This window comes from Amphiura filiformis, chromosome 4, assembly GCF_039555335.1.
Source record: "Amphiura filiformis chromosome 4, Afil_fr2py, whole genome shotgun sequence".
NCBI classification, from domain to species: domain Eukaryota; kingdom Metazoa; phylum Echinodermata; class Ophiuroidea; order Amphilepidida; family Amphiuridae; genus Amphiura; species Amphiura filiformis.
Window position 1 is genome coordinate 6,814,878 of NC_092631.1, and position 21,587 is coordinate 6,836,464.

Sequence of the window (21,587 nt, forward strand, 5' to 3'; positions counted from 1 at the left end):
ACCTATGGAAACGTGAGATTATTGGCTTCCTTGACGCATTTCAATGACTAAAACTGGTAAATATGCCTTCTGCCATCCGACTCGCCTTAAGAGGTTTCAGTCGTTTGAACAAATAATAATTGCACCTGAAAATTAAACAATACTTAACACGCAAATATAACACTGAACAAATAATGTAATATAACTTAAATATAAATATTTTCATAAACACCCTATAACAATTGCACTCTATTGAACTTATAAATTAAAACAAATAAATAAAACAATCACTTAAACACATAAAAGAACAATACTGAAATAATCATACCGGTAATCAAGTTTTTGTTTTTCATTTCAAATTGTTTTATCAATACTGTATGACAGATTGATATGCCAAGTTTTTTGATATTTTTTTAAACTAAAAAAGAGATTTTTATAATCTTGCGAAAAAGGTAAAATCTGTATACCTGGCACAGTACAATATTGCATTTTAATTTATGTAAGTTATACACTATACAAATTGTCAATATATTTTTTTAAATAGTCAAAACTTCAATATGTCGAGTTCGAGTTCACATTTTTCGGAGCCGCGTAGATTATGATTAAAATCGAACATTGCACTCATAATTATATAATTTACAATAATGACTTGATTTTGTTCTGTATTTAAAAATAATATCAATATTGCGTTTCCGACACTATCGCCATTGTGTAAATTGCACTTCTTCCTATTGCTGACTTTTACTCATGAATTACAAGAGATCACACGATGGGCTATTCCAGTTGAAATCCACACTATCCCTGTGGAATATTTTGGAAATACCTTCCACAGGGGGAGTAAGTTTTTCAAATGTAATTGGTCAGAGGTAATCATTTTGAAACCCATACTCCCCTGTATAATGGTTACCTATATCTTCCACAACTGGAGTGAGTATTTCAAATGGAAGTTACCCAATTGTTTATTCTATTCGAAACTCATACTCCCTCTGTGGAAGACTTTAGCTAAATCTTCCACAGGGGTAGTGTGGATTATAAATGGAATAGCGTAACATGAATTTAACAAAGAGACGAATTGCTATTCGGCATTCTGCCAAACTCATAACAAATGTATCTTTGTGTAAATGTAATTTTTAAAATAAATTTGGCCTAATAATATTTCCCCTGATAGCTTATTTCACTTCCTTCTTAAATGTTGTACCATTATCATGTACAAATCTGTGTAAAATGTTTTGAAAGAACAAATGAACCGAACGAAAGCACCATAAAATAATTATTGTAACATACGTTTCAAAATAATATTTACATTGTATTTGGTTAAAATAGGCACAGGGTTGTAAATTCATTTGGTTGACCAAGTACACAGGTAATATTACAGTAATTTGTGTCTTGCCTATAAATTCAGATTACACTACCTTTTTTAGTACTGTTAATACAAAGGGCTTACAATACTAAGGCTAATTCAAAAAGTCGAATCCTTTATATTTTTGAAGTTAATGTTCTTTAGCGGACATAATAGTCCTAGGCCTATTTAGGCCTATACTAATCAAACGCTGGTAACATTTTCATCATAATCGCTACCAGCCCACTTTTAATTCCCCTATACCCCCACCCGTCCAACATCTCTATCCCACCCCTACACACAGCCACACTCTTAGCAAAAAGGGTTCTAAAAGTGTCCTCTATAAGGCACCCTCCAGAAAAACGGTTCTTTAAACTGAAAGAGCCCTTTTAGATTCTTTAAATGGTTCTTTAAACCTTTTGTAGAACCTTGGCCTTTATAAAACCTTTTTTGGTTAGTTGCAGAACCGTTGAGAGTTCCACATAGAGGACAGATTTTAGAACCATTTTGCTTAGAGTGCGCGCACAAACCCACAAAAATTCCCCGGAAAATTCCTGTTGGCGCCACTGCCTGGACTATAGTTTGGTCGACAAAGAATTCGTTGGTTGGCGTATGTGTAGGCCTACTACGGGGCCTACTAATGTCTGCTCACTGCTCTCCATATGAAATTTGTGAGCTTATGACCTTCAGGGATGTAAGTTTGTAGGATTAATCCTGAATTCAGGATTTTTTTGTGTCCAAATTTCCGCACTTTTATTTATTATCAGGCCCGTTTTGGGGCTTTTTAGCCCAAATTCACGCGCTTTTTCCAGATGTTTAGGATTTTTTCTTCAGTCCTACTTACATCCCTGGGCCTTACGTTTCACATCACGTCATCAGTATCGGTAGGGCCTGTACATTTGGTAGTGGCCTACATCCTATAGGCCGTACATTGCTTTTCCACGAGTGATGGTGTCTACGTCACAGTGTGGCAAAGCCATGACTTTACGTGACTTCATAGATACTAGGTCTATTATAGTCCAAAACTATAGGCATATTATGCCTTGAATTATATTCATATAAAGTGTGCCTTCACTGTTTGGTAATTCCAGACACCGCTAACTCTCCGGTTATTGCATGATCCAAGTCTGGTAAATTCTGTAATGTTCAAAGAAAGATAAGAAGTATTTAAAATACTAAACAATATCGTTAAGGAATCATTTTTACACGTTATTGGGACCTTTTTTGGTTGAACAATCTACACCACAATAGTTTTAACATTTGTTAATAAAAGAATCTCCGCAGAATATATGCGTTTTTCTTATACCGACGAACCATAAATGACTATAGACCATCCCTTTATACTATAATGACAGTAGAGGGCTCATCACGTAAGGCACTTCACGGGATATATAGGGACGGTGTATAGGCCTAATTTGGTTTTCGTAAGTATGCGGGTGTTCACCAAGTCATTCAAAGCGAGGACAAGATATAGTTTCCCACATTCAAAGTGAGGACATTTTGGCATAGCGAGGACAAAATCCCAGTCCTCACTTTGTGAACAGGTGCACAGGATGACACTCTTTCTGTAGGGGGTATAGGGGGGGGTATGGGTGAATTCCTCTCTTTGTATGTGCTATTCGGAGATGTCCTCGCTGTGAAAAATGTCCTCACTTTGAATGTGTGAAACTCACTCTTGTCCTCGCTTTGAATGCTGGGACAGACACACTTTTATACCTATACACACGCTTTTACACACACGTCCTCTCTTTGAATGCCCGCGTACGTAGGTATGACTCACAATGTGTATACAAACCATGCTTATTAGTCGCTGCTCGTGCTCGGCGAATCGCGTCAGGTATACTTCACGGGTTATATATAGGGACTGTTTATAGTAATCTGTTATTCGTCGGTATGCTGAAATCGCAGTGATTAATTCTAATACTGGTTTCATACTGCCATGCCGCTTGCCGCTGAGCGGCATGACGCAAGTGCATTGCAGACAAATGGACACAATCAATGCTTGTGATTGGCTGATATCAATATGTCTTGCTGCAGCAGCAAGCGGATTGAAAGTATGACAGGGGCATAACTGATTTAAATGCTTGACAAAAGTTGTTATGAATAGAAACACATATCTTAGAGGACACAATCTAAGACACTTTATAGTTTCATCAGCTCGTATAAATCGGCGGGAATTGTTGGGTTTTTACTATACGCCGAAAAGTAGCCAAATAAAACGTTCAGAGTGATTAGTTGACCTGTCTGGTCTATATTGTGCATGTTTAAGAAAGTAGACTAACTATGGGACTTGAATAAATGATTTGTGATGTTTTTGGTGAGATGTCACAAGACAATATTCTTGAAATTAAATATACTGATATTAATCCGCGATGTTATAAGGCCCGCCGATTACGAGCTGATTAAAATATACTTGTGAACAGTTGAGACATATCTTCAAGCAAGTCATGTCTACAAAGTCAAGACGTGTCAACAACTTGAACTTGCCGATGCCAGATATTGAGATTTGACGATTGTCATGAATTAAAACGAAGCAAACGAAATTTGAAAAATACACACCTTTGTCATCTACCTCTCTGATGTCCCGCCTTGAAGATAGTGATGATGAATTGGTAGCTATAGAAGGACCCCACACACTACACCCACGATGATTGCAACGAATAGGATAAGCATAACAACGATGAAAATCTTCTTCTTTGTGCTCCACTGAAAATTGGAAATTGAATAGTAAAAATGTGTAAGAAATATACAGACTTGACATTTAGTATGGAATATTTCTTTACCAAGTGTCAAGACTAATCTGAAAGGGGTCTGCATAAACCGCACGGGTTAAATATTTATTGGGGTGTGTCGGGATATGGTGTCAAATATTTTTTGATAGAAAATGTGCTTTCCGTGAGTTTGCATTATAGGCCTACGGTGTTAATAATGTATAGTGCATTTGCCTGAAATGGCGGATTTATAGGGAGGCTGAATTTGAGCTTTGTGGGGACACAAATTCGGACTTCATCATGCAACATTGTTATGTTATTATTTATTTGGGTTTGAGGTGATATTTCCTGAACTTTGGTGTGGCGTACAGGGCATGTTTTTTATTTATTTACAGTGATATAGTATTTCACAATTTCATATTCGTGTTTGGTGTCATCAATCATTGGATATTTGATAAATAAACCAACAAATATTCAATATGACATACTCCACACAGCATTATTATATTATATGCACATTTGAACTTTCGCATAATTGTCTGAATCCGTCACCACTAATTGATGTTCAATTTAGAAATGATTACTTATGTATTATTATGTGCAGTGTCTCTTTTGCGATAACATGATGAATTGGCCCCTTTTTATTCATAGTTCAAGCCTAGCGATGAGCGATTGATCAATCAACCAATGAGAGCATCCTATATGTAGACTATTTCTGCATGCGCCAAAAATACAATCACTATGATTGGGCAATTTGCAAACACTAACGTCAAAATTGAAACACGAATATGTGCGGAAGGGCGGGGCGAGAGTATTGGAGTTATATTTCTCAATAATGATCTTTATGAAATGCCATTTGAAGTGAAACCTATAGGAGACAAGAATCAATTAGACTTTAGGCATTGTAAATAAACTCTGAGCTAAAATGGATAAATAAATAAAAGAATTAAAAATTGATATTTTTGATATTTCTACTCGAAGTAAACTTTATAAATCTGATGATTTCTACCTAAAGTGTATGTAGGTGGGATGAAAAGCCGACGATCAATTGTAAATTTTGACCTTTCGTATTGAAGATATGGATTTTTTCCCCAAAACACCAAAAAAAAAAAATGAGGTCTTTTGGGGAAAAAATCCATATCTTCAATATGAAAGGTCAAAATTTTCAATTGATCGTCGGCTTTTCCTCCCAGCTACATACACTTTAAGACTATATCATTAAATTTATATTGTTCTTTCACTTTAAAGAAAACTGTTATATCTCCAAAATGTGAAAAATATCAAATTTTAATAATTTGTCATAAAAAATTTGTATTATATCGTGAATTTCATAAAATAAAAATTATTTGATATCAGAAAGACATTCTTCGTATTCAGAATGCAATTCGATAGGTCTGATGTGCTCTCATGTCCCACAAAAAATGCTGTCGAAATGTTCAAAACGCTCATTCCAGTTCCCTTAATTAACCTGACATTTATTGTTATTAAAAGGTTTTACAAAAAAACCCAAAAAAACAAACACCTTTTTGTGTTTACAGGGCTATAGTTAATTGTTATGAGAAGACGCAACCTGTGAAAATAACGAATATCTCTCTTCTAATAGGCCACTGGATACTTGGTATTACGTTGATTAAGCTGCTGGCTCATTATCAATTTGTAAATTTGCATATTAATGCTATGATACCTGATTAATTACATATTTAATAATTGAATTATTTTTTCATACCCGGTATATTTCACATCAATGTAAAAACCATACAAATCATGCACTTCCATTTGTAATGTTCTCATCAATGATAATATCATACATATTAACATGTAATTTATTTAATCGGAATGATTAATACAGTTCTTAACTTCTTATATTTTCCATTTGTAGGCTTCCTATCGTGCTTAGAAAAAAATTATACGAACCTTATAAAAGGAAATGTATGAAATCTATATTTTTATTAAAATAAATTGCATGTTTTGTATGGTTGTGTCATTGATGTGCGATATGTCTGCACTGCAAAAAATATTGAATAAAAAGGTCCCAACTCAACAGTTGAGTAAAAAATTTGAGTAAAAAATTACTCAACATTGAGCTCATATAGGCCTAGATCACAACTCAACAAATGAGTAAAATATTACTCAACATGAGCTCAATTTTGAGTAATTTTTTACTCATTTGTTGAGTTGTGACCTATATGAGCTCAATGTTAAGTATTTTTTTACTCAACTGTTGAGTTGTGACCTTTTTACTCAATGTTGAGTAAAATATTTTTGCAGTGTGTCTACATGGTTTAGATGCATAAATTAACCTTGATTTTCTAAATTCCGACATTTCAGTCTCATCTCATATAAAATAATTTATGTCCAATATCAGTAATTATATCCACTATGTCCACCGTATACTCAAATTACATCCAGTGGCGGCGCTACGGGGGGGTATTTGCCCCCAAATATTTTCTTGCCCCCCAGTTTGCACCCCCCCACTTTTGAGGCAAAACCCCCAAAATAATCACGTAAATTTCCTCTTTTTGCTGCAATATTTGCCAGTTTTGCCCCCCTGAAATTCACTTTGCCCCCCCGAAAAAAATTCCTGGCGCCGCCACTGATCACATCTGGTTCATGCAATGACAGCATTAAAATAATTATGCACTTTCACCGCCAGCTTTAACTATATCATGAAGGCTACTAGTGATATAATGCTATGGCTATATCATATGGTTAAGCGTAACCTGGCGAACATATTAATATGCAGCACAGGAAAATGCCAATACCAAAATGACTCACACCGTTCAATAGCAAAATTGCGTGGAAAGGTTTTTATAAATTGCACAGAGCCGCATCTGTATATTTTTCATTCGTTAAATTATTTATTATACTAAAAATAAGCATATCTCAAATGTGTAGATAAAATATTCCGTATTTTAAATGTTGGAATTATACGTTAATATTATTTTAAAAGGTAATATATTAAAAGCTAGGACAATTAATTAATTTTGGATCCGTTAAGCAGGTATAAATTAGTAGTTCAACAGTAAACTATTATATAAAAATATATATTTGCATTTACACAGCTAAATGTATAATTGCTTCGCTACTTGCATTTCATATATTGCATATACATGACATCATTAATTTACAAAATAATAATTTACATTCTTGCTGTCATTATTGACATGCACAGACTTCACAACGATATACATATCTTACCATCATACTGTCAAATATCAGGCTAGTTATATAAGCTACTTTGGAATTGGAAAAATAAAAATGAAATTAACATCATTAATTTACAAACATACCCCTTCTCCTCCGCCTCCTGATCCAGCCCCCATGATGACGTCACGAAATAATGAATAATATTAACAATTTAAAAGTAAAATAATGATATAAAAACATCTATGTGACATACATATTTGTGAAAGCAAAAGCGCCGTGTTTATACGCCCATCCGCAGTATTATAGATATAGATAGTCGTTTGACCTATGAAACGGGAAGTTATCGCGTGAACGGAAACCCTTGCTCTATATGCTAATGGTAGAATCATCAGCCAGGCTGATTGACCTTGTTAATGATATAGCATGCGAGAGTGAAACAAATGTAATCAAATATTATCTTTATCTCAATTGATAAATCATTGTTATTTTAAATTACTAAAATATTTCAAAATATTTTTTTTTAAATCAGTGTAACAAGAAATTAAAAATGTTATTATTATATGATTTAAAATGTGCAAGTTTCTTCATTAAAACAATAATCATAATTATTAAGTTAGCTTTGTGAATACAGCCCTAGCAAAAATGTAAGATTATATTGAATAATAATAATAATGAAAGTATTTAAAATATGCTTGCAAAGCAGTGTATCATTATTTTTTAAAATTCATCAATATCGCGCTTTTGCTATCTACGGTAGATAGCACGATAATCATGCATAATGCATCGTACACGGGCTTACGGAGCACTCTAAAGGTCACTAGATTCGTGTGTGTATAATGTGTGTTTGTGAAAGCGCCGCGCTACATGATCCGATTAAAGTCGATTAAATGATCAAGTATGTCAAGATTCATGGGCAACATAAACGCATCATGGGTTGTAAATGAGAGGAAAAATAAACATATCTGATTTCCAATGTTACGGAAATCCGGTTTAGAGCAGGAATAATTTTGATGATACAAACATAAACGTTCATGGCACATCTTGTTTTGTTGGTTCTAGCCTATTATTCCGAATAGAAATTATTTTTTATTTTACACGCCAGCATAAATTTGACCCTAAAATTGCATGCACTCTTAGGGACCGTTCAATATTTAGGCGTACACTGGGGGGAGGGGTGTGTTGACAAAAATCGACAACAAATTTTGCCCCCTCCCCCCCCCCCTCGCGTTCGCTCAAAAATTTCGGATTCTCCCTTGTTTTCCCCTTTTTCCTCCATTTAAAACTTAACATCCCCTCATTGATTATAAGTAAAAATATCCAGATTTCCCCCTCAAGACACCCAAACAATTCGGATTTGCCTTAAAACTCCCACTCTCCCTGGCGTAAATATTGAACGGGCCCTTAGAAAAGAAAGTTCCAAAAGAACCATTTTGTCTTCTCAGGAGAACCCTTCCCTTGATGATTCTTAGAAGAATCATCAAGGATCTTAGGACACTCTAAGAGACTCTAAGAACTTTTTTTGGCTCTCTGAAACTCATGTTGAATCTTTATTGATTTATTGATTCTTCGAAAGGTTCTTAGATTTTCACTAAACCCCTTATGAATTTGAAGGTCCTTAGGGGAATCTTCACTGTAAAAAGTGTGTTTAGAAATTAAACACTTTTCTAAACACTATCTCGCACCACGTTTTTAAATGTTTGAAATCTACACATGTTTAGGAATTTGATGCTTTGTGTTCAGGAATTTAACACATGATGTCTTGAAATTTGACATTGGTGTTTAGGAATCAAACATGTTTATAGAAACATGGTGCAAAAAAGTGTTGAATTTCTAAACATGATTTTTACAGTGTTTCCGTTCAACCGAAAAGGTTCTTAAAAAATAGAACATTTGGAGAACCAAAGAAGCATCTAAATGACTTTGAGTTCAGAGAACCAAATATTTCCTGAGAGTGTCCTAAGATCTTTTTATGGTTCATCCTAAGAACCTTCTTCTAAGAGTGCAAATGGGAGGTTTCATAAGTACCCACCAAACACAAAACGTTTTACAGAAAACGTTTAAATGTCGGGTTCTAAATATTAAGGATACAAAACGTTTTAATAACATTGAGAAAACATTTTTGAAAACTTGGTGCAAAACATTCTTATTTTAAAGTATTGACAAAATATTTTGCAAATATGTTTGCCAACATGTATTTTGCAGTAACATTTTGACAACATTTTAAAATTTTGTTGTAGTGTTTTTTCATATAAAACGTTTTGAAAATATTTTCATGACCTTTATATAATCAGACATTTAAATGTTATTAAACGTTTTGACCAAATTTCAAAAGCATAACACGTTTATAACGTTTTAAAAACATTTGTGTGTTTGCTGGGATATCTGGATTCGTGTACTCTTAGTAAAAGGTTCCAAAAACCCTTAAAGAACCTTTTTGTCCTCTATATGGATCCCTCAAGAAAATAGTTCTTTAAACTGGAAAACCTTTTATATTCTTTAAAGGTTTCTTTAACCTATTGGCTTTTTAGAACCTTTCTGGTTCGTTACAGATTACAGAGCCGTTGTGGGTTCCATAGAGGACACGTTTTAGAACCTTTTTGCTGAGCGAATAACCACAATGTTGTCGTTTGAACAAATAATGGGCTATTCCAGTTGAAATGCACACTCCCCCTGTGGAAGGTTTTAGAAATATCTTCCAGGGGGAGTATGTTTTTTAAATGTAATTTGTCAGCGTTAATAATTTTGAAACCCATGCTCTTGTGGCTTTCCCTATATAGTGAGTATTCATGGAAGTTACCCGTATTCTGTTCGAAACTCATACTCGGTCTCACTGTAGAATAAAAGTATACTTTCACGCAAATAAAACAATGAACTACATTTGGTAGGATAACATAAAATAAACAATTTTCAATAATATACTACAAGTATTATAACATTTACTCTATACTATTATTTTATAGTAAAAATTAAAACATAAAAATAAAACAATATAAATCAGCATACAACAAAAGATCATCACAAATACACTCTTAGAAAAGAGTGTTTGACTTAGAACCTTTTTAGTCCTGTATACGGAAGCATCTCCCAAAATGGTTTTGGAAAAAACCAGTATCCCGAAAATGGTTCTAAAAGGAACCAAATAAGTTCTATCAGCTTTTATGGTTATACAAAGAACCATTTTAGGGGGATAGAAAACTTTTTTGGTTCTATACAGAATTTTTAAAATGGTTCTTTGTCAAGAAACCAACTTAAAGGGTTCTATACAGAACTTAAAAAGTTCTCAAACCCATATGCTGATATAACCTTTTTGGTTCCTATTAGAACCATTGTTTGAGAAAATGGTTCTTTTTAGAACCATTTTGGAGAGGGTACCGTACACAGGAGTAAAAAGGTTCTAAATCGAACCTATTTCAAGAGTGTAGCTGCTGTATGTGTGAGTGTGTTTTGTGAGTTTTTGACTCAGTAAGTATAGCGTTTTCCTTTCGGTTTTGAACTGAAAGTAAATAAGAAGGTTACGAGAAAACGTAAAATAGTACGTAATTTGTATGTATGAAAAGGACATTTCGTGATCCAAAGCCTCATCCCCCCTGAAAACCTTTGGCTACATAATGTTTATGTACCAAAAATTTCTTGCAGATTAATTCAGCGAAACTTAAAGCAGCCCTTCGAGGTGACAATTTGTTTCAAAACTTAGTTCTTTTTCTGATTCAGAATCAAACATTGACAATATGATTTACAAATAAGTTGGTTTTGTATTTTAAATTTCACTTTCGCCATTACTGCACTAAGACTTTCCTTGTGGCTTTTATACCACTGACTAAAATGGTGATTTTTTGCTTATTTTTTTACCGTCTATTCTATTCTATTCTGTTCTATTCTATTCTATTCTATTCTATTCTATTCTATTCTATTCTATTCTGTTCTATTCTATTCTATTCTATTCTATTCTATTATATTCTGTTCTATTGTATTGTATTGTATTCTATTCTATTCTATTCTATTCTATTCTATTCTATTCTATTCATTCATTCAATTGATTTGTTCACACATGATGTTCACATTTATGATAATTACAATTTTTAAAATCTTATAAGAACATTTATATTAAATATCTATATAGAGAAATGCATTTAATGATACAAAATTATATAATTAAATAGCAATTTACAATCACAATTTTCAGAATCGTATATAAACAAATTTATCTGAAGTATATATTATACAAAACTATATGATTAAATAGCAATTCAACTAATCATACATATTATTGTTTTTGGATTAAATTGTCGAATTTTCCGGATATTCAGATTTTTGGCCCCGTCTGAATACTCCTTTACTACTTTCTATTCATTGTGGCGTCATCGGTATTATTTAGCCCAACATTGCTTTGCCGTGAGTGAATATTAAAGCCATAAAATGCGATCCTATAATATCAAATTTGTTGGGTTTTTTCAAACCCGATTTTTTGGCATAATTGTAATGTTTACACCTGTCCCAACTTACACCTAAATGGAATCAGCCACATTTGTTGTGTTTGTTATGTCAAAAGAGCAATTTTGACATAATGGGCTATTCCAGAAAATAAGTGCACACCCCCTCAAAGAAATGTCTGGATTCCCAGGTCTGCTTTCTGAAAACGACTGGAATTCCAGTTGCCAATGTCACTTGGAAAAAGCCTGGAAATCCAATTAAAAAATCACGGAAATGTCCAAAATGAGCTCTCAAATTGAGGATTTCTGAATTTGAACTATTTTCCTGCTGGATTTTTTCGCCTTTGGACACTTTAAAAGTCTGGATTTCCAACAGTCACGACTGGACAAAAAGTACGGAAATTCGAACTCCTCTATAGGGGGTGTGCATCTATTTTTTGTTTGTTTTTGGAATAGCCCAATGTGTTATTCTGATATTAAGTCCCCATAGAACTCCACGATAAAAGCCAAAATAGCCAATGGAGTTTCTTTCGCTTTACCTTGTTATTTCTGTTTAAAATGGACAGAAACCTTTTCTAAAGTAATTATTACTAATAGGCCAACTATTTCAGCCTTTTGAGTAAAGAATAACAAATTTTAAATTTAATGGAAATCGTATATTATCATGTTATGGCTCTCTACGGCGGGATGAATTGAACGGGAACACTTTCTAATTTTACGTCACAAGTGTAGACCTTCAAATCTACCAAGTGTACAAAATAGGCCTACATTATAAGTGGATGCATGTTTAATTTATCTATTCTTTTCAACACATGTTCAAATCACTATACTACTGTATAGATTCCTATTTTGTGTCCTTATAGTGTGATGTGCCCTGAGTAATTTAATTTAATTTAATTATTTAACTTTGTTTACAAGCTGAAAGTATGTCATGAGATGGGAAAACCCCTTGTACGTGCAAGATAATGATGTGGAAAGTCGTTTTGGAATTCCCCCAAATTATTGTAAACAAAGTCAGATCTATGTTTGGAACTTGGAAAGCCCCAGTTCATTGTTGCACCATCAGGAAAACCCCCCAGGAAGTGATGTAATGTGAATGTGTATAATTAATCTTGGGAAATCCCAAGATTGCAGCAATGTTGTGAAAATGTTATTGAAGTAATGGTTTATTAATAGATTATGGGTTTTTGCATGAGTACTGCTATAAAAAGCTGGAGGCTTTTGTTGGGACTGGACAGAATGCCATGGGAGATTGAGATATTCCACATGTGTGTGATGGTCTTCGTGCTTCAAAAAAGAAGTACATTTTAACCAGTTTATATAGCCAATAATTGAGCTAATTTTAATACAGCAACGAAGAAGACAGCGAGCACACAAAAGTGCTCTTCCTCGTCAAAGGATTAAAAGTTCTTCTGTCAAATTGCTGGAGTTTGCTGGGTTTGTGAAGGCCACGCATCTGTCAAAAAACAGCGGAGCTGTGTTAAAGAAACCTGTTCCCTGGAAAAAGAGTGATTGGTGAAAGAAACACCATTTTTGGAGAAAGCAGCGCAAGGAGATAGTTTTGCGGAGAAAGCATCGCAAGGAGATATATTTGTGGAGATACATGTAGCAGCGCAAAGGAGATTGGAGGAAGCATCATCATTTTCGTATGAGGATTTTATACGCAAGGATTTATAAATGCAAGTGTACTATGGACTTCGCTGATTTTCGCAGGACAAGTGAATAAGGATATATTACATCAGTCGTCCAGAACATTGCAAGAACTCTAGGATCACCAACAACAAGACAGCTGGTTAAGTACTGATATAGTAAAACTGTCATTGTGTGATTTTATTGTATATGCGATATTGTTATTATATGTACCAATCATACTCCGTTTTCAATTAAAGACTTAGATTTTGTTAGCTTAAACAAACAGTGTATTTGTGTTGTGCATTCGTGTGAGTTCGGGAAAAAGGTGATTTTGGCCTTGAGTCAAGTACGACTCGTAACAATAGTTATAGTGAAAAAGTTCAATTTGGTGACCACTCTCTGGCTAGTAAGGTTTGACGATTGATTCGACTTCTATGGACCATTTAGAAAAAAAATAGCCACCATGTCCCTCGCGAAAATCCCGGCATTTTTCGCTAGAGGCCAAAATCCAAAATGGCCGCCGCCACCATTTTGAAAATTTAAGTTTTGAACCAGAGCACCTATAATCATGCACACAGACACTTTTTCGGATATGTCGAGTACAAGGATTCCGATTCTGACATTAGTTTGACATTACGGCATCATTTTCACCCAGAAATCCAAGATGGTGGCCGGCACCATCTTGAAAAATTTAGTTTTGAACAAGAGGACCTAAAATCGTGTACAAAGACACTTTTTTAGATAAGTCGACCACAAGGATTTCAAATTTGACATTACGAACTCATATTTACCCAGAAATCCAAGATGGTTGCCGCCGGCGCCATCTTGAAAAAAATAAGTTTTGAACCAGATTACCTAAAATCGTGTACAAAGACACTTTTTCCGGTAAGTCGACCTCAAGAAATCCGAATCTGACATTAATTTGACGTTACAAAATAATTTTTGCCCAGAAATCTAAGATGGCCCCCATTTGGTAGAGCGTAAATGTGATTTTTGAATGAGAGCAGAAGCATAAGTGTGTCATTTCCGCCTTATCTGGGGTTCATGTCTATTATATGGGGTTTAAACTGCCTTATCTTGGCTTTACATCCCTTATCTAGGGATAAGGCGCCTTATCTGTGGTTTAGACGGCCTTATCCTGGGTTTACGTTCCTTACCTGTGGCTAAGATGCCTTAACCTTAGCATATCGCAGTCTAAACCCAGATAAGGCATATAAACCCCAGATAATGCGCCGTAACCTCCCTGTTTTCCTTGTAGTTTTACATACTCATGAACCGCAGATAGCTATTGATAAACCACCCCTTTGTGTTATACTAACTGTAGAGGACGCAATTCACAGTCTTTTTCCTCCCTGTTTTCCTTGTAGTTTTACATACTCATGAACCGCAGATAGCTATTGATAAACCACCCCTTTGTGTTATACTAACTGTAGAGGGCGCAATTCACAGTCTTTTTCCTCCCTGTTTTCCTTGTAGTTTTACATACTCATGAAACGCAGATAACTATTGATAAGCCACCCCTTTGTATTATAGATGGCGCGGTTCACAGCTGTTATAATTTATATAGGACGGCTTATAGTAACGTGGTATTCGGCGGTATGTATAAATCACGATGATTATTCTGTCGGTCAGACATCCGGGCTTTTGCTCCATATATCACTCTCACTCCCCGAGTGCCGCTGGAGTGAAACTTTGCATTGAAGTGTACACTTTCTGTTACTGTTAATTGTTTACAGTTTGATATACATTCGATTACCATTTTCTCTTTGCAGAAATTGAGAGAATATCAAACTGGACAATATGTTAGTGGAACTTTTTATGAAACGATGAGGCTGCTGTTTCAAATTTTGTTAACTGTCACATTCACTGCAACAGCAATCTTTCACTCCAGTTTTAGAGGAAGGTTGAAGAATGACCCAGTTATGACAACCAGAGTTCGGTTTTTGCTGGAAAAGTGACAAAAACTTGTTTTTGCCATTTGTTGTCTGGTTTAAACCGGCAAAAACCTGTAAAACTCATATATAGTCAGTCAAAAATTAAAAAGAAAGTAACACACAACTTTAAATGAATCATTCAACATTTTTTTGTCTCATCAAGTCCTTAAAATAAAAGCGTTTTGAATTTGATATATGCCACATTGTGAAATTAGGATGTGTAGGGGAGACCGGGGATGGAAGTTACACGGGGAAGTTGTTACACCTCTCAGTGTGCCAAGCTGGAATAAGAGAGGGCAGGCTAACTGACATCCATATGTTGCCTACACATCACTGGGGTATACTGCCAATCACGAGCTTTCTCCATTGTTCTACTAAAAAGTTATGTTTAAAAAACCTTTTTTTGTCCTCTCCTAGTAACTTTCTGACAAAACTGTAATATTGTAATAGCTCTAACGACTGAAGGTGCATAATGCTAGCTTGTTATGGTAAATATAGTATGTGTAGGTCACTAATATATCCCCGAGTCATGATCTGTAATTCTGCCTCAGGGTTGTGTTATAATGGCGTATGTGTGCAAAACTCCCTATGGGGATAGTTGTTACACTGTAACAACCTACCCCATGTAACAACCTACCCCAGTTACAGTTTACATGTGTTGAACTAAATTTTGTTTCAATTTTCATGTTTAAATATTTCATATGTTTACTGTGTATTTGCTTTACCTAGAGCTGTAATTGCTCTACTATTAATGATGACAAGAACCTGGAAAAGGAAGTCAGAGAGGGGGAAAACACCTCTTAATGTATTATGGAAGCTGCTGCCCAACGTGTGTTGGAATATGGCGATTCTTTGCGGGTTGCAGCGGCTAACCATAATATAAGAGCATCATAGTTTAATATATATGAACTTATTATAGAATGAATGATCTAAATGCTTCTAAAGGCCTATAAAAGGTCCATAAAATTTTGTAACATTGTAACAACTTACCCCGCATGGTGTAACAACTTACCCGGTATGCGGGGTAAGTTGTTACAAAAAATTACCTTCATTAGTTAATTAGTAGTTAATTAGTTGTTTGATGTTTTCATGTTTTGTATGCCCCAAGGTTTAGTAAACATAATGTGCTAACCACACACCCAAGATGGAGTGTTTGAGTTCTTTCATTGGAATTATATGGGGCAAAATGTAAATTTTGTAACGTTCATCCCCGGTCTCCCCTACTTTTGTTTGAAGGTTGTTGTTGTTTGATCTTGTTCTCTAACTCTGTTGTTTTGCTCACCTTCCTTCTGTCTATTGTAAAAGCCGCTTTAAAAATCCAATTGTTTATGTTGATTGTTCTCCATTGTTGGAGACAAGACACATCTATTATGAACATCTCAAAAAAAGTAACTAACCCACCTTAAATAATGGCAATTATTCAAAACCGGGCTGTAGTATTACAAATCTGTAAAATGTGTTAAAAGCAGAATTTATTTCTGCGCATTTTGACACCTCATTTGATACGATAGTCCAGAAAACAATAAAACACTGGTCAATTTAATGTAGTGAGGTCCAGATTTGAAAGTTGCACTTACAATAAAACACAGACAATACAAAAACACTCAGATATCATTATCCCCAGACAGAAATAAAACAACACGTTGACAACTTTTTGCGACTCATGTCGACATTAGAAAAAGATCAGTGAATTTATTTACCAAATGTTTGTTGACAAAGAAAACTGGAATCAGCTATTACACAAGCAGCCCAAAATTGGACAAGCGATTGCTGGTACTATACTTTTCTGGTGGTTACCTAAAAGTAGCAAAAAGGCAAAGCAAGCAAGAGACAACTTTGTTGATGTGAATATACATCATGACGAACTCCGCCGGGACAAACCTGGAGTACATGTAAGTTGACTCAAAAGATAAATATTAAGGAGACAACTTTACCCGGTATGAAAATACCTACGTGGTGAGCTCCATTCGTGATTACCTACAGAGCCGGTTGCTCACTAAAATGCCGCGGTCTTAGCAAAGCTGAGGCCTTCAAATATAAAGATAATTGGATCAAAGCATGATCTCAATGAAAAAGCAAACATTGACTGGCTGAAACCTTCGTTTTCCATATAAATACATAGCGTGCTCCACTAGACTACTGAAGCCATAAATGCTCTTCAGGAAGATTACCTGACAGAAAAATAATGATTGTTTTGAAATAACTGGTTAAGTTAATGTAAGAACTACACTATTACATTAAATATCAAAAATTCGGACAGAAAAACTGCCTCTCACGCACTTCACGTATCAATTATACTATAAGTATCGAGTAACATTGCCATCATTTTGTGGTGAATATATCTGCTTGGTTGGCTTTGTTACTCGACTAGTATAGTAATAGTAATAAATACCCACTCTACCTATTCACGAAGCCTCATCTATGACAATGATAATTCTTATACTAATTCTGGAAAGTATTTCAGATTTTGTTTTGAATATGAATGATATCTTCAATCAATATATTCCCTGCCTCCACCATTAATGGGTGTGGTGGGTGGGAGAACATTTTTCACCGATCTTCCTCCAATGCTTCAACGACAGAGAATGACGCTCGAGCAAGCAATACCGACACACGTGATTGGACCCCACATCGCACCAACGAATCACGCCATTGGCCAAAGCTAGTTACCCGGGAAAAACCTGACCTTTGACCCGGCCTGAAACTTTCTTTCTGCAGGTGATAAATTGAGTTTCACATGATACTGAATACAAATCAATAGAATTTACTGCAACTTTCAAATCTTGGGTTACATTGATTTAAATGTACGCTGTGACGTCAATATTTAGTCAATTGCTACAAATGAGGTGTCAAAATGTGCAGAAATAAATTCTGCTTCCAGTGCATTTTACAGATTTGTAATACAATCGCCCGTGTTTGAATAATGCCCATTATTTAAGGGGGTTAGTTACTTTTTTTGAAATATTTATTTAAATGCAATACTATATTGCGAAGAAACAATTTTAACAGTGTAAGAATAAAAATGAAGCAAACGAAAATTGAAAAAAAATTGTCAGGTCATCTACCTTTTTGATGTTCCCAAACTTGAACAGAGTGATACATTCATAGCTACAGAAGGAGCCCACACGCTATACCCACGATAATAGCAACGAATATGATGAGCATGCAAACGATGAAAATCATCGCCCCGGGACTCATCTGTAAGTAAGTAAGAGTAAGTAAGTAAGTAAGTAAGTGAGTGAGTGAGTGAGTGAGTGAGTGAGTGAGTGAGTGAGTGAGTGAGTGAGTAAGTAAGTAAGTAAGTAAGTAAGTAAGTAGGTAGGTAGGTAGGTAGGTAGGTAGGTAGGCAGGCAGGCAGGCAGGCAGGCAGGTAGGTAGGTGGGTGAAGTGGGTGGGTATGGGTGAAGTGGGTGAAGTAAGTGGGTGGGTAAGTGGGTGAAGTAAGTAGGTGGGTAGGTGGTGGGTGGGTGAAGTGGGTGGGTAGGTGGGTGGGTGGGTAGGTAAGTAGGTAGGTGGGTAGGGTAAGTAGACAGGTAAGTGGGTAAGTGGGTGGTGGGTGGGTAAGTAAGTAGGTGGGTGTAAGTAGGTAGGTAAGTGGGTAGGTGGGTGGGTAGGTAAGGTAGGTGGGTGGGTGGGTGGGTAAGTGGGTGGGGAGGTAAGTAGGTGGGTATAGGTAAGTGAATAAATAAACAAAATAAAGGATTCATTATTTTCTGTCCATTTATACATTTTGTATAATTAGACCTATAATATTATCTATACTAGTAATTTATACATTTTGCAGTAATTAGGCCTATAATATTATTTATGCTAGTAAACATTCAATGTTTAGAAAAAAAGTATGTGACCAAACTTCCCCAATAATCCTGTCAGAGACCTAAAACTAACATGTATAAAAAAGTCTATATTTTATTTTTATGGATATGAAACCAATGTTGCTTTAATAAGATACACAATCTATTGTTATCCGGCCCCTTGTTATCATATTAAATATGAGAACAGACATCTTGTGCAAATATATAGCTACAAATATCACGCAATATTTGAACATTGTGACGTTTTTTCTTGTTCTGTTCCCTTTCACATTGTTAAAAACATTGGGTAAAAAATACAGCATGATGCAGTCATGTCTACAGTAGAATTCATCTCGACCTTTGCAGGACTTAAACCACATTAAAAGCTATTAAACCAAGATAACACTCATTGAAACAGCTCAACTGATTAAATCGGATCTTCTCTGGTTGTGCACATGTGTCTGTTTTAAGCTTGTTTTACATGTGCGATATCGCAATAAAGCTGGTATTATAGCTTCGGTTGGGTAACCGATTATAAAGGAAACGAAAGGATACAATGGTATGTGGACCTTTGTTCACGAAATGAGACAATGGCCTGCTTTTTGTTAACCAGCATTCTTGAAAATGAGCAACATAATGATTGTTGACTTAACACGGTTTGGAAATAATTTCTTCATATTTTTGGTGTTATCTGTCGTTTACATATCCTTCCTAAAACACAAAAGTGCGACCCTCTCCAAACACCTAAATTAGCTAAAAATTTAGGACATGTTACAAAACTATATTTTCTAGAATTTCATAGAATAGTTTAAATGTAGCTTGTACCGTTTTTGTGGCATCCTTCAGAACGGAGCGGTCCGTTACCAATATAGCTCAATATTTTCGGTCAAATCTCCATTCAATTAACACGGGGAGTTGGCTAGCTATGAGCTAGCTATGCTTTGCCCTCACTCATATTCTACGAAAGTGCGACCCTTCTGAACATCTAACCTAGCTGTAATGTTAGGTCATGTTAGAGAAATATATTTGCTAGAAGTTTGGAGAATAGTTAAAATATTGGCCGGTTATTTTTCACACAGTGATGTTAACTAGGCAAATGCAATATACTTCTAACATAGACTATTTGTAAAGGTCGCGCGTCAATGGTGAGAGCACTGTGTATTGTGTATATAGGAAAACGGACAGTAACTGCAGTATGGTTTACTATAAAGGCGCGTGGGATGACAGTGTCCATATTTCTCTCGTTTTACTGACCATTAATTATAAAACTACAGTATAGGCCTACTTCTTAATATCGAGTCATTGATCTTATAGGGAATGAGTTATATTTCCATAGGTCTTGCGGTTCTTGAGTTAAGAACAATATCATAATATCAAAACGAAAGTTTTGGGTGCCCCCCCCCCGGCCCCCCCATCATTTAATGCACACCTATACCATTCATCTTGTGTGTCAGCTTTATTTGTGACAATAATGTAAGAGCAAACACCGCTAGGTTATGCTAACCTCCGAACCCCCTTAACCTAGCAACACGATTTTTGTCGAAGTTTACCCAACTTGTTATAGACCTACAGTGACAGTGAAATGAATGTCACTGGATGTCATGGAATTATTTGGTTGATTATAGGCGTTGCCAGGCTTCTAAAACTCTTTACGCTGTATTTTTCTGTAATTTAACATAGAAATACTTTATTTACCTCTTTATTTCGACTCAAAATGAAAAGGAAACAGTGACAGTGAAAATTATATAATTTATAATTTTGTGTAAAAAAGTACAAGTCTAAATTGATCAGAAATCCTACATTATTGCTTTGACTCTGGATTCCGTTATTTGTGATATAGGCCTCCATGTAAGGTAGAAAGCATCATGAAAAGTGAAATAATGTAACTGGAAAATTAAAAAAAACACAGCATAAGTATCGTTAAATTATACGTACCTCTCCTCCGCCTCCTTCTCCAGCTCCCATGATGACGTCAAGAAATAATGAATGATACAAACGATTTAAAAGGAAACAATGATATTATAAACACGTCTATCCACAGTGAAATTTATATGTGGCATATTTGACTGACTGGCTGTCAATGCGAGAGTGAAACAAACATTAATCAATGTTATCTGTCTCTTTAACATTAATTAAAAACATGCTTAATTATTAATGGAGGATGTTGCGTACATGTTGCAGAAAAAAAAACCATTTAAAACTAAATTTCTATGATTGAAAATGCGAAGTAAGTTGCTGCCTTGGAAAATAAGTAAGTTTATATTTAAATCAAATTAGTAATTTTGCTTGTCAAAACCAGTAAGTTTTTACTTACTAATATTTCGTCCATCTCGTCGGAGGACTTCATCAGATGTGAGCATCTGATCCACTTTCCCGGGAAACTGGCTTCCGGTTTTGAGTAGTCTTACTTCCCTAGTGCTCCCTTATGTGAATGGAATTTCTGAACGAGTTCAAAGAATTTTCAAAAAGCACAAAGTCGACACCGCTATGAAACCACATCAAACCCTCAAAAAATCCTGGTCCACCCCAAAGACAAAAGAGACAAGCTGAAAACAGGCAATTGCATTTACGAGATCGGCTGCCAAAATTGCGATCTCAGTTATGTTGGCGAGACGTCTCGT

At 35.3% G+C, this 21,587-nt stretch overlaps 1 long non-coding RNA gene across 1 annotated transcript; it reads right to left on the bottom strand.

Annotated features, from left to right (window-relative positions):
- Positions 1-1,863: 1,863 nt before the first annotated feature.
- Positions 1,864-7,484, bottom strand: LOC140150519 (uncharacterized). The gene is made up of 3 exons (XR_011858803.1): positions 7,320-7,484; positions 3,878-4,024; positions 1,864-2,455 (listed from the first exon to the last, which is right to left on the bottom strand). It is a non-coding gene; the product is annotated as an uncharacterized lncRNA (long non-coding RNA).
- Between the last annotated feature and the right edge of the window lie 14,103 nt (positions 7,485-21,587).